The sequence below is a fragment of the Caretta caretta genome, chromosome 1 (genome assembly GCF_965140235.1).
Source record: "Caretta caretta isolate rCarCar2 chromosome 1, rCarCar1.hap1, whole genome shotgun sequence".
Taxonomy (NCBI): domain Eukaryota; kingdom Metazoa; phylum Chordata; order Testudines; family Cheloniidae; genus Caretta; species Caretta caretta.
In genome coordinates this window covers 138,298,801-138,312,808 of record NC_134206.1, presented here as the reverse complement: position 1 = coordinate 138,312,808, position 14,008 = coordinate 138,298,801, and the positions used below count along the sequence as shown (strand labels likewise).

At 44.9% G+C, this 14,008-nt stretch overlaps 1 long non-coding RNA gene across 2 annotated transcripts in view; it reads left to right on the top strand.

The window, feature by feature from the left end:
• The window catches only part of LOC142070527 (uncharacterized), a 70,628-nt gene extending 61,209 nt beyond the window's left edge, over positions 1-9,419 (top strand). For both annotated transcript variants that reach the window (XR_012666388.1, XR_012666387.1), the window contains 2 exons: positions 6,894-8,144; positions 8,804-9,419. This is a non-coding gene — a long non-coding RNA (uncharacterized LOC142070527). The remainder of the gene's footprint in view (positions 1-6,893; positions 8,145-8,803) is intronic.
• The last annotated feature ends 4,589 nt before the right edge of the window (positions 9,420-14,008 follow it).

Here is a 14,008-nt window from a genome sequence, read left to right as displayed (position 1 = left end):
TACCACATGGGAGATAGTTAGTGACGTCTGTCCTGAAAGTCTCTGGGTAGTGAGATGAAGTGTGAGTGAACAGCATGGGTTACACAACCCCCCCATTAGACCCACAAAGCATAAGTCTGCAACAGCCATGACCTAGCGGTCTTTGCTCTGTACCTCAAGCTGTAGCGGTCAATGCTTCAGTCCTGGAGATCTCAGGTTCAGTCCCAACCAAGGCTGTTTGAGATCATTGCAGGTCAGCAACCGCCTTAAGACGTGGAAGGAAAGCCTGAGCTTCTGTTTAGGTCTTGCCTTTACCTTGGCATACAATGATGTACACAGACAGAAGAGTGCCTTGGTTACCTCACTCCATGAGTCTGGCTTTTCTGAGCAGTTCCCCATTCCATACATTGCTTGCTGACAGTCTTGCTATTGATAGAGTAGCTAGATAAACAGGACTGCTGGGGTGTGAGTCAATTCACGACCAAAGTACCCTAGTGGTGTCAAGTAGTTGATACCTATTCAGAGCCAAATACTGCAGAATGTCCTGCTAACTGGAGGGAAAAAAAAACATCAAAACATCGTAAGAGGCAGAAAGTGAGGTATGTCAGCGCTGCCTGAGTTGGAGTTAGTGGCCTTTCCCTTTGCAGCCTCACAGAGAGTCCAAGCTTGCTTCATTTGAAATTAGTGGCAAAGCTCCTATTGACTTCAAACCGTGCAATATCAGGCCAGCGCTCTGCTAAAGGTGGGGAGATGGGCTAGCCCTATTATAAATTAGCATGTATGTTAAGAGGTATAAAATGATTCAGAGGGCTAAATATTCAAGCATGGCCTGAGCAAATCAAGTCTGGAGCATGCAAATGGATTTGGAAGTGTGAAAGAAAGCTCTCTCATTTTCACACTCATTTAAGTGGGTTCTAACTCACGAAAGCTTATGCCCAAATAAATTTGTTAGTCTCTAAGGTGCCACAAGGACTCCTTGTTATAATCACCCAGAGTACTCCCAGGCATAGATTGGCAGATATTGAGTACTTTGATTGCGTTTATTTGATGCTCAGGAGCAAATTTTCCAAGTGGTGGCCTTCCTTTTGTAAGGTCAGGTTGGCCAGCAAAATTTGTGTCTGCATTCTTGCACCTGCAGTTAATTTGTGAGTACAAAGCCAAGTACATTTATCTCTAAGTACCCAGCTGATAATAAAAACCAGATTGTTAATGGTGCAGATATTTAGATTTTACAACTGCAATTCTTTTGCGGGTATTTAAAACTATCCTGGAAAAAACATTAACTAATGTACAATAGAGAGCAAGCGTGCATGGGCACAGAGATATAAAAGATCTACAGTATTTAGAATCCAGAGTGTCCAACACCTATGATTCTATGTGCTTTTTTAATATTCCATTTTTCAGTAACTTTATATGGACAAGTTTTAGTTGCTCTATTTATAAATCCAAAATGCTTTTTTATTGCATGGAATTTTTCTCTCTATAGTGTAACTGAAATTGTCTGAAAGACCTCAAATTATACCTTGATTTACAATGTTTATTTCACTTTGTCCATATTTTCCAGAGTTCACCTTCCACTTCCACTCCCCCCCCTCCATCCCCCTCACACACACACGAAGGAGGAAAACAGAATGATGAGCCAAAAGGAAAATTTAATCCAGGGTAGGATTGCGTGCCTCCAGTTGGTTAACACTAACTGAAATGTAAATAACTAGAGCTGGGTGAGAAAAGATTTTCCCATCCCATGAAAATTTTTGAGATTTCAAAAGATTTCCTATTCCGCATCGGGACAAAACCAAGACTTTTCCATATTTTTCATGGGGGCAAGAGGCAGCCCCACCCCAAAACAGGTCAGGGCACTCAGCTGAGATGTAGGTTTCAGAGTAGCAGCCGTGTTAGTCTGTATCCACAAAAAGAACAGGAGTACTTGTGCCACCTTAGATACTAACAAATTTATTAGAGCATAAGCTTTCGTGGGCTACAGCCCACTTCATCTGATCCATAGAATGGAACATATAGTAAGAAGATTATATATATACATATACATACAGAGAAGGTGGAAGTTGCCATACAAACAGTAGGAGGCTAATTAATTAAGATGAGCTATTATCAGCAGGAGGAAAAAAACTTTTGTAGTGATAATCAAGATGGCCCATTTAGACAGTTGACAAGAAGGTGTGAGGATACTTAACATGGGGAAATGGATTCAATATTTGTAATGACCCAGCCGATCCCAGTCTTTATTCAAACCCAAGTGAATGGTGTCTAGTTTGCATATTAATTCAAGCTCAGCATTTTCTCAAAAACTCAGAAACTGCTGAGCTATTTCCCCATGTTAAGTATCCTCACACCTTTTTGTCAACTGTCTAAATGGGCCATCTTGATTATCACTACAAAAGTTTTTTTCTCCTGCTGATAATAGCTCATCTTAATGAATTAGCCTCTTACTCCACCTTTTCTTGTTCTCTGTATATGTATATGTATATATATATATATATATCTTCTTACTATATGTTCCATTCTATGCATCCGATGAAGTGGGCTGTAGCCCACGAAAGCTTATGCTCAAATACATGTGTTAGTCTCTAAGGTGCCACAAGAACTCCTGTTCTTTTAGCTGAGATGTAGAAGTCTCCTGGGTTCAATTCCCTGCTCTGCCTGATATGGGAAAGGAACTTGAACCCAGGTCTTTCACATCCCAGCTTGAGCCCTAATAACTGAGCTGGTGGCAGTTCTAGGGAATCTTTCTCTCTCCAAGACCAGACCTGAGAAAGTTTCCCACCAAAAGTTTAATTGAAACTCACCATTTCCTGCCAAAAGTTCGATTTTTTACAAACAACCATTTTGTCCTAAAAAACAACAACCTTCCAACCAACTCTAACAAGGACCCATTTTAAATAAAGTTTGGCAGCTGAGGAGAGCTTAAATAATTCCTACAAGACTGCTTCAGAATTCCTTTTCCCTGTGTGCATAATCTCCAGAAGTCATTGCATTTCTTGACATTTTCCATGCTTCATTATGGGCTTAATCACAATCCAAACACACATCTGATTTTTAATACACTGCGTGTTTGCTGATAATCAGAGCTCAGACCTTTCCATAGGAAATGAGCCATCATTTACAATTTTGTTAAATTTTAGGTGGAGGGGGAGAGGGAATAATCCTCAAAGTACTAGACTGCAACTGACCCTTCCACATGTGCATTGGGTGGGGAAGGGAGAGCCTTCCACCCTGGCGTGGAGTATGTAGGACTCAGCCACAACTGCAGCTGCAAAACTCATGAAACAGCAATGCAAAATAGTTTCTCTTTTGCCCTATGAGAGAAGCCAGCAAAAGATGAACTTAACTCTTTGCTTTTTGTATTAATCTTCTCTGAGTAGCTAAACAAGACTCATGAGAGCACAGCCCACCCCTCCCCCCCCACCCCGGGTTCAGTCCTCAGCGGCAATGTTTGTGCTCAGTGCAGTTGAAACGGGGTCAGGAAAAGTGCCTCTAAGCCCTATTGCAGAACTCCTCATCCAGGACCAGGCAGTGTGCTGTGTGCTGCCCGTCGTACCCTCTCTCTCTGACACACTACATCCACAGAACAGGGGGAAATGGGTGGCATAGATTCTTCTGCTTCCTTGGGTGTCCCTTTAAGGGTGCTTTTTTGCCCTGTCATTGCATCAGCCCAGGGACTTAAGGGTCTGGCCCTCACTTTGCCGCATGGATAAAAATCAGTCGGCAAAAAAGAAAAGAAAGGCTGTTGTACAGGTGTCTTTGTAGTCCCTAGTGGAGCTTGTCAGTGAAGTGATTCGGCTTAAGCGTTTGCTGATGAAGCAGTTTTATGAACAACGAACAAGCTGCATATTAACAAAAAGCCTTTTCGATACCCATGTTCTAAACGTTCTGAAATTCTACCAAACCATTCAGTGAACAATAGTTTTATCACTTCCCTTACATCAAAACCGGGTTATCAGCATTATTCTCTCTCCAATGGCATCGCAACATTATCTACAGCCCTCCCAGGTCAGCAGCTTAAAGCCAGCACTGTTTCCTCTGGACTGATCGCATGCCAAGAGGGGGCCTATTACTTCCACTGAGTCTCAGCATGACCGCAAGAGCCTATTTGTAAGACTGCCTGAAGCAACAGGTGTAGAAAATAAAGTATTGGACGTCCTTTCCCGTACATGTGGAAGTGTTGTGTACAGTCCAGCTTTACAGTTTGTTTTCTCATTTCTCAGATCTTGCTTCGCTCATTTTTATGTTAGACTTTACGAATACAGTTTTTGCTATTGCTGCCTCACCTTATGCCCCCTCTTTATAACTCCAAGGCCCGGTCTATGCTACAAGCTTAGGTTGATGTAAGCTGCTTTCTACCAGTCGCCCCTGCGTGACTTGTTTCTGCCCCACCATACATTGCCAAAGCTTCTCCAAAGACAGGGCTTTGGACAGTGGCGGGTTGCAGACTGGGATACCTACGCACTGTGCATCGACACAAGCACTCCTGGTGAGTAGGTGCAGCGCCGACGCAAGGAGCCAAGTGTGCACGTGCACAAGTGATACACTAACTGCTGCAGCTTTATGCGGGCATAATGTGTGTCGGTCAAAGTCTGTAGTGTGGACGTGGCGTCAGGAACAGCAGCGGAGTCAGGAATGTTGCCTTATATGAACACTGTGGCAAAGCCAAGGTCTGAGCAACCAGAGAGAAAGTTCACAGGAGGTCCAGGTAAAATGAGGGCAGCCTCTCTGAGGTCTGATCTGTTTACAAGGTTCTAGTTCAGTCAGAAGAACCCTACCCAGCAGAGAGTCTGGCTACATTCTTCTCATAGAGTCTGTAAGCTCCAGACAAGCAGGATGAAATCCAGCGAAGGCAGACAACTCAGAAAAGGCAGCTCCTATGGGTGGTTCAGGCTTCTGGTTAAAATTCAGAACCCCTCTTTAAGGTTCTGAGCCTAACTAGATTCAGTCACACCTGATTTCTTCATCTCAAGGAGGCACTCCCAGCAGCAACCTCTTGCTGACATGTTACCCCTCAAAAGAAGCTTGCTGATGTCTAGCTTGGCAGTACCTCTTCCTCAGGGAAGTCACTAGAGTGGAGTACAGCATTGCTGCAAACACCTCGCCAAGGATCATGGAATGACTTTTATATCCAGTCACAATGACCGTCCAAATTTTTACTAATGCCCACCACCATCCAAAATTCATGTACTGACCCACACTCCTTGGCTTGGTGCATTCCATCCTGTCACCAGAGGATCCCCCTTCTCTGTGCTATTATTTGCCTTCATTCTTACTGGACTCAAGTCAACTACTGTTTGGTTTGGACAGCACAGATATCATTTTAAATGGACAGTCTCATCTTAATTTCCTCTGTGCACAATTTCTCCTTCTCTTCATTAGTTTACTGCATTCCTGCAAATTCTGTTCAATAACCAGTAGAATCAATTTATATTGCTCTTTAGTGGCAACCTTCAGTTTCCTTCATCTACTCCCTTTCTCTGTTCTTCATCCCACTTTGGCTGAAAGGTTACAATTCACAGAATCAGTGTAATTAATTCTGAATATTCATTTGCTGCTTGGTAGGCACTACTAATTTTCACAATTTATTATCACCTTAACCTGACAAACAAACAATGATACATTACTGACTTCAAATGTAATTTCTGCCTTTTGCCAGGCAAATCAAGTTCTAGATTGCATTTCTGGGCAGTGTGAATTGTTTTGACTTTGCTGTTCAAAGTAAGCAAGGGTGAACTTATTTTGCTAGATGCAGAATCCACTCACAAAATGTGGATGTGTGATTTAGAGCAGAACAGAAGACTCTCAAAGGTTGAGTTCTGCTTGGGTTTTGGAAAAACACAAGTTATAGATTGCTGCTTGTTTATTTTAGTCCCCTGGTAATCTTGGAAACAGTTAAGAGTTACCTTCAAACAAGAATTTTTAGGTTCAATTTCTGCACTGCCTTAAACCCTGTAATATCCCATTGCCATGTTTGCTTTGCACATGCTTTCATTCTTAGTTAGAAATTAGAAGAGCTGGTTGAAAAATGCTGAAAAACAAATCATGAAAAATGTCAAAGTTGATTTCATTCCACTAGGTTTGAAAAGGAACAATTTAAAAATTTTTTGGTGGAAAACAATGTATCAAAAATGTTTGTTTCTTCAGAAGTTTTGGAAGTTTTCTAGAGGGATATGTAGATATTTCTACATATGCTCCAATCACACATCGAACTGTAGCGTAGGCTGAGCGAAGAGGTATAGGACTGGCTCAGATTACTTCCCCTGGCCTAGAACAAGGGCAAATCAGGGACCTGATTGTGTCTCTCAATAATCCTCTTCCTACTCTGTTCCTGAGACAGTCTCTAACTACAGATTGCCCCTTACCCAGAACCTCCAGCAAAGCCATGGCCCTATAGAATACAGTTTTCAATAGGAAAAAGAAGTTTTCTTTTTAAGCACTTCAAGTTGTATAGGTCCTGAAATGCTGATTTAAGATGGTATTTGAATTGTTAAACACCAGTTTAAATTACTCATTTAGCAAGATGGGGGCTGGAGTCTCCCACAAGTGGGTAATTCCCCTGACCTGCAAATATTACCCCACTCCTATTTAATAATGAACAAGATGGATAATCAAGTTTGAATCAAAAGCCCTGACATGTGATGAGGTTTGGCTTGATCAACCATTTCTTATGAAGAAGCCATATTTATTTAAAAGATTTGTTGGTGGGAGGAGATTGAATCATTCATTTGTCAAGTTAAATTCAAGTATCTAGCAAAGCATCTTATTTAATATCTCCTTCCTACTTATCTTTTAAATGAATGGCTTACAAGCCTATCCCCAATAGACTTGAAAACTGATTAAAAATAATGAGGAATATTATTGCTTCACTCTACAGTTGGATTAAATCCAGTCTACTATTTCTCTAACCCTAGAGGAGCATCTGGACTTGTACTGCTGGCTTCAATCAAGAAGACACAGAGCATGTTATTCTTGCGATGGAACTGAATGCAGCTCAGAAATATCACCATCAAAATATTCATACCTTATAAAATATACGTAAAGTCAGCAACCACAGACAACATTTATGTTCTGATCCTGTAATGGTTCCACACCCCAGTGCCCATGTGGAGCCCTATTGTCATCCGGGCTATGCATGGGCACAGGAGTCACACACAGCTTGCAGGATCAGGGCCTGAAATGTGTAGTTTGGGTTCTGCCAGGAGCAGTGGGAGAGTTCCAGTTGCTGTGTGCGTCTCCTCACTCTCAGGACTTGGCGACACTTGTGAGTTACAGCGCATTAAAGGAGCCCCGGGTGCACTAGCTCACTACCTGTCCTCACTGGCAAGGCACGTAGAGCGCTCTGACTCCGCAGCTAGAGCGCTCCTGGTACTCCACCTCAGCGAGTGGAATAATGTTTTGTGCACCCCTGCTGGAGTGCTGCAGGGCCAGTGTGGACGCCCTGGTCTGTTAGTGTGCTCTGATCGACCTCCAGAAGTGTCCCACAATGCCTGTTCTAGCCACTCTGGTCATCACTTTGAACTCTACTGCCCTGCCCTCAGGTGACCAACCGTCAGACCTGCCCTTTAAATTCTCTGGGAATTTTGAAAATCCCCTTCCTGTTTGCTCAGCCAGGCGTGGAGTGCTTTCAGCGAATCTTTCCAGGTGACCATGCCTCCACGCGCCAGGCGATCCCCAGTGTAGAGCAATGGTGAGATGCTGGACCTCATCAGTGTTTGTGGGGGGAAGCTGTCCAGTTCCAGCTGCGCTCCAGCTGGAGGAATTACGATACCTTCAGGCAGATATCAAGGGACATGATGGAAAGAGGCCATGACCGTGCAGGGTTAAAGTGAAGGAGCTGAGGAATGTGTACCGCAAAGCCCGCGAGGCAAACAGCCACTCCAGTGCTGCCCCTGCGACCTGCCGTTTCTACAAAGAGCTGGATGTGATATTTGGGGGCGACCCCACCTCCACTCCAAGTACCACCATGGACACTTCAGAGCCCAGTTCAACAAGGCGGGAGGAGGAGGAGCAGCAGCAAAGCGGGAGCAAGGGTGCTGAGGCGGAGTAAGACACCTTGGAATCCCTAGATGCATGCAGCCAGGAGCTGTTCTCAAGCTGGGTGGAAGGTAGCCAGTCGTGGCGGCCGGTGCTTGGGGAAGGACAAACACCAGAAGAGGTTCCTGGTAAGTGGCTTTTATTTTGGGAAGGAAGTTATTCGGCGCGGGCTCTTGGGGTGAGGAGGATTAGGGCTGCATGCAGATGCGGAATAGGGCACTGATGTGCTCTCTCACATTGTGGTAATTGGCCTCAATGATCTCTTCAGAGGTCTCATCCAGAACTTGGGCAATATGCTTGCGCAGATTTCTCGGGAGAGCACTGTGGTCCTTGTCCCAGTAAGGCTAACTTGTCCACGCCACTGTGCCATGAGAGGCGCAGGGACCATTGCTGCACACAGGCAAGCTGCATATGGGCCAGGCGGAATCCGCATTGCAGTAGAAGACCCTCCCTTGCTTCTCTGGTCACCCTCAGCAGTGAGATATCTTCCAGGATGAACTCCTGTGGAAAATGTGGGGACAGTGTTCAGTATAGGGGCCCCCTGCCACTGTTGGCTCTCCCCAAAGCACAGAAACCCAGAGGACAGTACAGCCGTGAAACAGTCAGTCACGCTTGACCCTGTGCTTACTCACCATTTTGGGGCTCCCATGGGTTATGTGCGCTTGCTTTGGGATGGGCAAATTATGCTATTGTGTAGACTGTGGTTGGCCTTAAGTACAGGGGAATCATTGCTCTGTCTGGTGTGAACAATGCTGCCTCTGTTAAGTGTTGCATTTTGCCTTTACAGATGCAACCTTGAGATCTGAGCCGTCCGTGTTATCACCGGCCTGAAAGACTCCAAAGAATCAGAAAAAAGGCCACGTAGAAGCAAGGGAGACATGTTGCATGAAGTAATGCAGCATTCAAAGTAATTAAAATCGAAAAGTGCAGGAGGACAGTGAAAGGAGGATCCGCCAGCAGAATGAGGAGTGCCGGCACAAAAGCGCGGTGCTCCGGCAGGAAAGCACGGATCAGCTGATAAGCACAATGGAGCGCCAAGTGGATTCTATCCAGGTGCTCATAGCCATGCAGGCGGAGCACTACCGTGCCCGTCCCCCCACCTCCGCAGCCCTTGTCCCAAAACTCTTTCCCTTGTGCCCCCATGTCACCTCCAACCCACTTTCCCCAACATCCGGGTTCTTGCCACCACCAGCTGCCTCCAACACCTGTGGCTTCACCACCCAGCCCTGAAAACTACAACCCTTACCCACTGCACTCACCCCCCATCACCATGCAGTATAGCCATCCTGAAGTGCAGCACTCATTGCACAGCACTCCAGACAGGAAGGCTGAGTATGATAACAGGACAGACGCAAATCTGTGATTGTACTGTTCCCCACCCCACCCCGTTGCCCCTTCTGTGTCCCAAGCAGTTGTGTTTCTTTTCAATAAATGAATTTTTTGGTGAAAGCATTCTTTATTATTGCATAAAGTAAAATATAGCTTAGCCCAGGAAAGAAACAGGCACTGCAAGTCAGCGTAGCAAACACAGATTCCTACTAGCATTGGAACCACTGCACTTCACTCCCATGCAGGGCACCAGACATTACTGGTTAATGTAGTCGGAGGCTAGGTGGGCTGGTGCCAGAATTGGAATAGCTGTGCCATCTATCGCCCCTCTGCAGTTAGGGAAACCCATTTGTGCAAAGCCATCCACAAGGTCACACACATTACCCAGAGTAACGGTTCTTCTGAGCAGGATGTGATTAATGGCCCTGCAAACTTGCATTAGCATGATTCCAACAGTCGACTTTCCCACTCCAAACTGGTTAGTGACCTATCGCTAGCTGTCTGGAGTTGCCAGCTTCCAGATTGCAATAGCCACCCGCTTCTCCACCATCAGGGCATCTCTCAATCTCATGCCCTTGCGCCACAGGGTGTGGGCGAGCTCCTCACACAGTCCCATGAAAGTGGCTTTTCTCATCCGAAAGTTCTGCAGCCACTGTTCGCCATCCCAGACTTGCATGACGATGTGATCCCACCGCTCAGTGCTCGTTTCCCGAGCCCAAAAGCAGCGTTCCACGGTGGTGAGCATGTCCGTGAGTGCCACAAGCAAACTCGTGTCATATGCGTTACTTGAGTCGATATCATCGTCTGAGCCCTCACTGTCACTTTGGATCATAAGGAATAACTCGACTGCCAAACGTGACGTGCTGGTGAGACTTGTCAGCATACTCCTCAGCAGTTCAGGCTCCATTCCCACAGACCGAAAGGGAAGACAGAGCTCGCAGTACAAAAACGTTGAAAGATGGCACCAAATGTGGACGGAAGCACAGGGATTGCTGGGATGCGAACCCATGCATCACAGGGCATTGGGACAGGACCCAGAATGCCCCGTACCCCCCACCCCCTTCCCACAAGCCATAGCACCAGAATGGGAAGAGGTGCTCTGTGGGATAGCTGCCCATAATGCACCGCTCCCAGTGCCGCTGCAAGTGCTGCAAATGTGGCCACGCCAGCGCACTTGTTCCTGTCAGTGTGGACAGACGGCAGCGCTTTCCCTACTGCGCTCTCTGAAGGCTGGTTTAACTCAAAGCGCTCTACATCTGCAAGTGTAGCCATGCCCTATGATAGCCTACAGCATAGCAGGAACTGGGGGCAGCTTGCCTTCTCCTTTCTGTACTTGAATCAAGGGCTACTGAAAAATTTAGACTGTAGGGAAAAAAGGGGGGAGGGAATGAAGAAGACAGACCCCACAAAACCCAAACAACCCCCAGTGCTTCAACAAATTGGTATAGAAAGTGTGTGCTCAGGTCTGTTCTGTTCTTGGGATAATAGCCCTGGTTCAGCCATCAGGAGGAAGCAACCAGTGTAGCTGCATTATTGCAATGCCCAAGGACAGGCAAGGAAAGACATGATTTGCACCAGTTGAGCATACCCCGTTTTGAGCAGGCACAATTTGGCACACAAAGAAGGTGCTTCTTCAGGGATTGTTTAGGTTTCCAGACAGAATTCTTGATTCAGCATGTGGTGTTGATGTTTCTTTATTGTATAATAAAGGGAGTTCTTTTTGCAAGTAATTGTCTATTTTCCCTAGACCTAATCTGAACAGATTCCATTAGTGAATCCCGTGGCTTCTCTTTTTTATTATTGTATCTGCAGAATACAAAAATGCTAATAATATTCAGGAAACATTCCTTTGGTTCCTTCTCACTCCCCCAACAAAAACCAGTGTTCCCCACAAAAATAATTTGTTTCTGATTTTAATTTTGGAGTGCATTCAGTCATTATAGCTAGAAATAGTCAAAATGGCAATGCGTACACTTCTCCTCACAGCTCTGCCAGTGTGTCTCAATGCATGAATCATAAAATATCAGGGTTGGAAGGGACCTCAGGAGGTCATCTAGTCCAACCCCTGCTCAAAGCAGGACCAATCCCCAAATAAAACCATCCCAGCCAGGCTTTGTCAAGTCTGACCTTGAAAACCTCTAAGGAAGGAGATTCCACCACCTCCCTAGGTAACGCATTCCAGTGCTTCATCACCCTCCTAGTGAAAAAGTTTTTCCCTAACATCCAACCTAAACCTCCCCCACTGCAACTTGAGACCATTACTCCTTGTTCTGTCATCAGCTACCACTGAGAACAGTCTAGATCCATCCTCTTTGGAACCCCCTTTCAGGTAGTTGAAAGCAGCTATCAAATTCAATCCTTCTTGTAGTGTGTGGCCCAAAACTGGACACAGTACTCTAGATGAGGCCTCACCAATGTCGAATAGAGGGGAATGATCACGTCTCTCGACTTGCTGGCAATGCTCTTACTTATACAGCCCAAAATGCTGTTAGCCTTCCTGGCAGCAAGGGCACACTGTTGACTCATATCCAGCTTCTCGTCCACTGTAACCCCGAGGTCCTTTTCTGAAGAACTGCTGCTGAGCCATTCGGTCCCTAGTCTGTAGCAGTGCATGGGGTTCTTCTGTCCTAAGTGCAGGACTCTGCACTTGTCCTTGTTGAACCTCATCAGATTTCTTTTGGCCCAATCCTCTAATTTGTCTAGGTCCCTCTGTATCCTATCCCTACCCTCCAGCATCTCTACCTCTCCTCCCAGTTTAGCGTCATCTGCAAACTTGCTGAGGGTGCAGTCCACGCCATCCTCCAGATCATTAATGAAGATATTGAACAAAACTGGCCCCAGGACTGACCCTTGGGGCACTCCGCTTGATATCGGCTGCCAACTAGACATGGAGCCATTGATCACTACCTGTTGAGCCCGACAATCTAGCCAACTTTCTACCCACCTTATAGTGCATTCATCCAGCCCATACTTCTTTAACTTGCTGACAAGAATACTGTGGGAGACAGTCAAAAGCTTTGCTAAAGTCAAGGAATAACATGTCCCCTGCTTTCCCCGCATCCACAGAGCCAGTTATCTCATCATAAAAGGCAATCAGGTTAGTTAGGCATGACTTGCCCTTCGTGAATCCATGCTGACTGTTCCTGATCACTTTCCTCTCCTCTAAGTGCTTCAGAATTGATTCTTTGAAGACCTGCTCCATGATTTTTCCAGGGACTGAGGTGAGGCTGACTGGCCTGTAGTTCCCTGGATCCTCCTCTTCCCTTTTTTAAAGATGGGCACTACATTAGCCTTTGTCCAGTCTTCCGGGACCTCCCCCAATCGCCCTGAGTTTTCAAAGATAATGGCCAATGGCTCCGCAATCACATCCACCAACTCCTTTAGCACTCTCGGATGCAACGCATCCAGCCCCATGGACTTGTGCTTGTCCAGCTTTTCTAAATAGTCCCAAACCACTTCTTTCTCCACAGAGGACTGGTCACCTCCTCCCCATGCTGTGCTGCCCAGTGCAGTAGTTTGGGATCTGACCTTGTTCGTGAAGACAGAGGCAAAAAAAGCATTGAGTACATTAGCTTTTTCCACATCCTCTGTCACTAGATTGCCTCCATCATTCAGTAAGGGGCTCACACTTTCCTTGACTTTCTTCATGTTGCTAACATACCTGAAGAAACCCTTCTTGTTACTCTTAACATCTCTTGCTAGCTGCAACTCCAAGTGTAATTTGGCCTTCCTAATTTCACTCCTGCATGCCTGAGCAATATTTTTATACTCCTCCCTGGTCATTTTTCCAATCTGCCACTTCTTGTAAACTTCCTTTTTGACGTGCTTCTTTTGACATGCAGTACATCTGCTATTCCATTACTAGGCCTTTCCTTTCATGACAGAACAGTTACTTTCTTATTTGTTAGTTCTTTTGCCTTGTTCTATTTGTTGTTTGGAATCAGTGAACAATTTATATAAATTGCACACTCAGCTTATGCATGTTGGGGAAAATTTTCAAGAGCACCCATGTTCCACAAGTCATTTATGCGAGAAATTAGCTATCATCATGAAAATTAAATCTGAAACCCTCATTCACATTAATATCTCTGCTCAGTATACACACAAACACACCAGAGCCAGATTATGACATTCTGAGGCCCTAAACTATGTCAAGGGTAAGAGACCCCATACCATAAAAAAGTAATTTATTATTTTCACAGAAAGGACATTGAATATATAAACACAAAAGCTTTATATTTGCATATATACAAAGGCAAAATTGTAAAAATAGAATAATAATCTAAATAAAACACATCTTGCAAGCCTGTCTGCATTATAAATTTTTTCAAATTAACATATTTTCATCTATGATTTCTTAATTAGTAGATATGAAAATTGTATATCTATAGCAACACAAAAGCAGTTACAGTTACACAGACCAGCTTACTTAATGGAAGCAGTACAACCGGCAGTATGTCTGTTTGCACATCACATTAATTTTAACACTGAAATTTAAACCATTTTCTATTGTGATTTTTGGAGAGCAAAGTCATTGATGATGTCCTCAAATGATAAGCTATGTAGTTTGTCACATTCGATGCACAGGATGCTTAAGGCAGATGGCTTTTCTTGCAGCATTTTCTAGGCAGACATCTCTCTTCGTGTTCTCTTCTCTATCCTC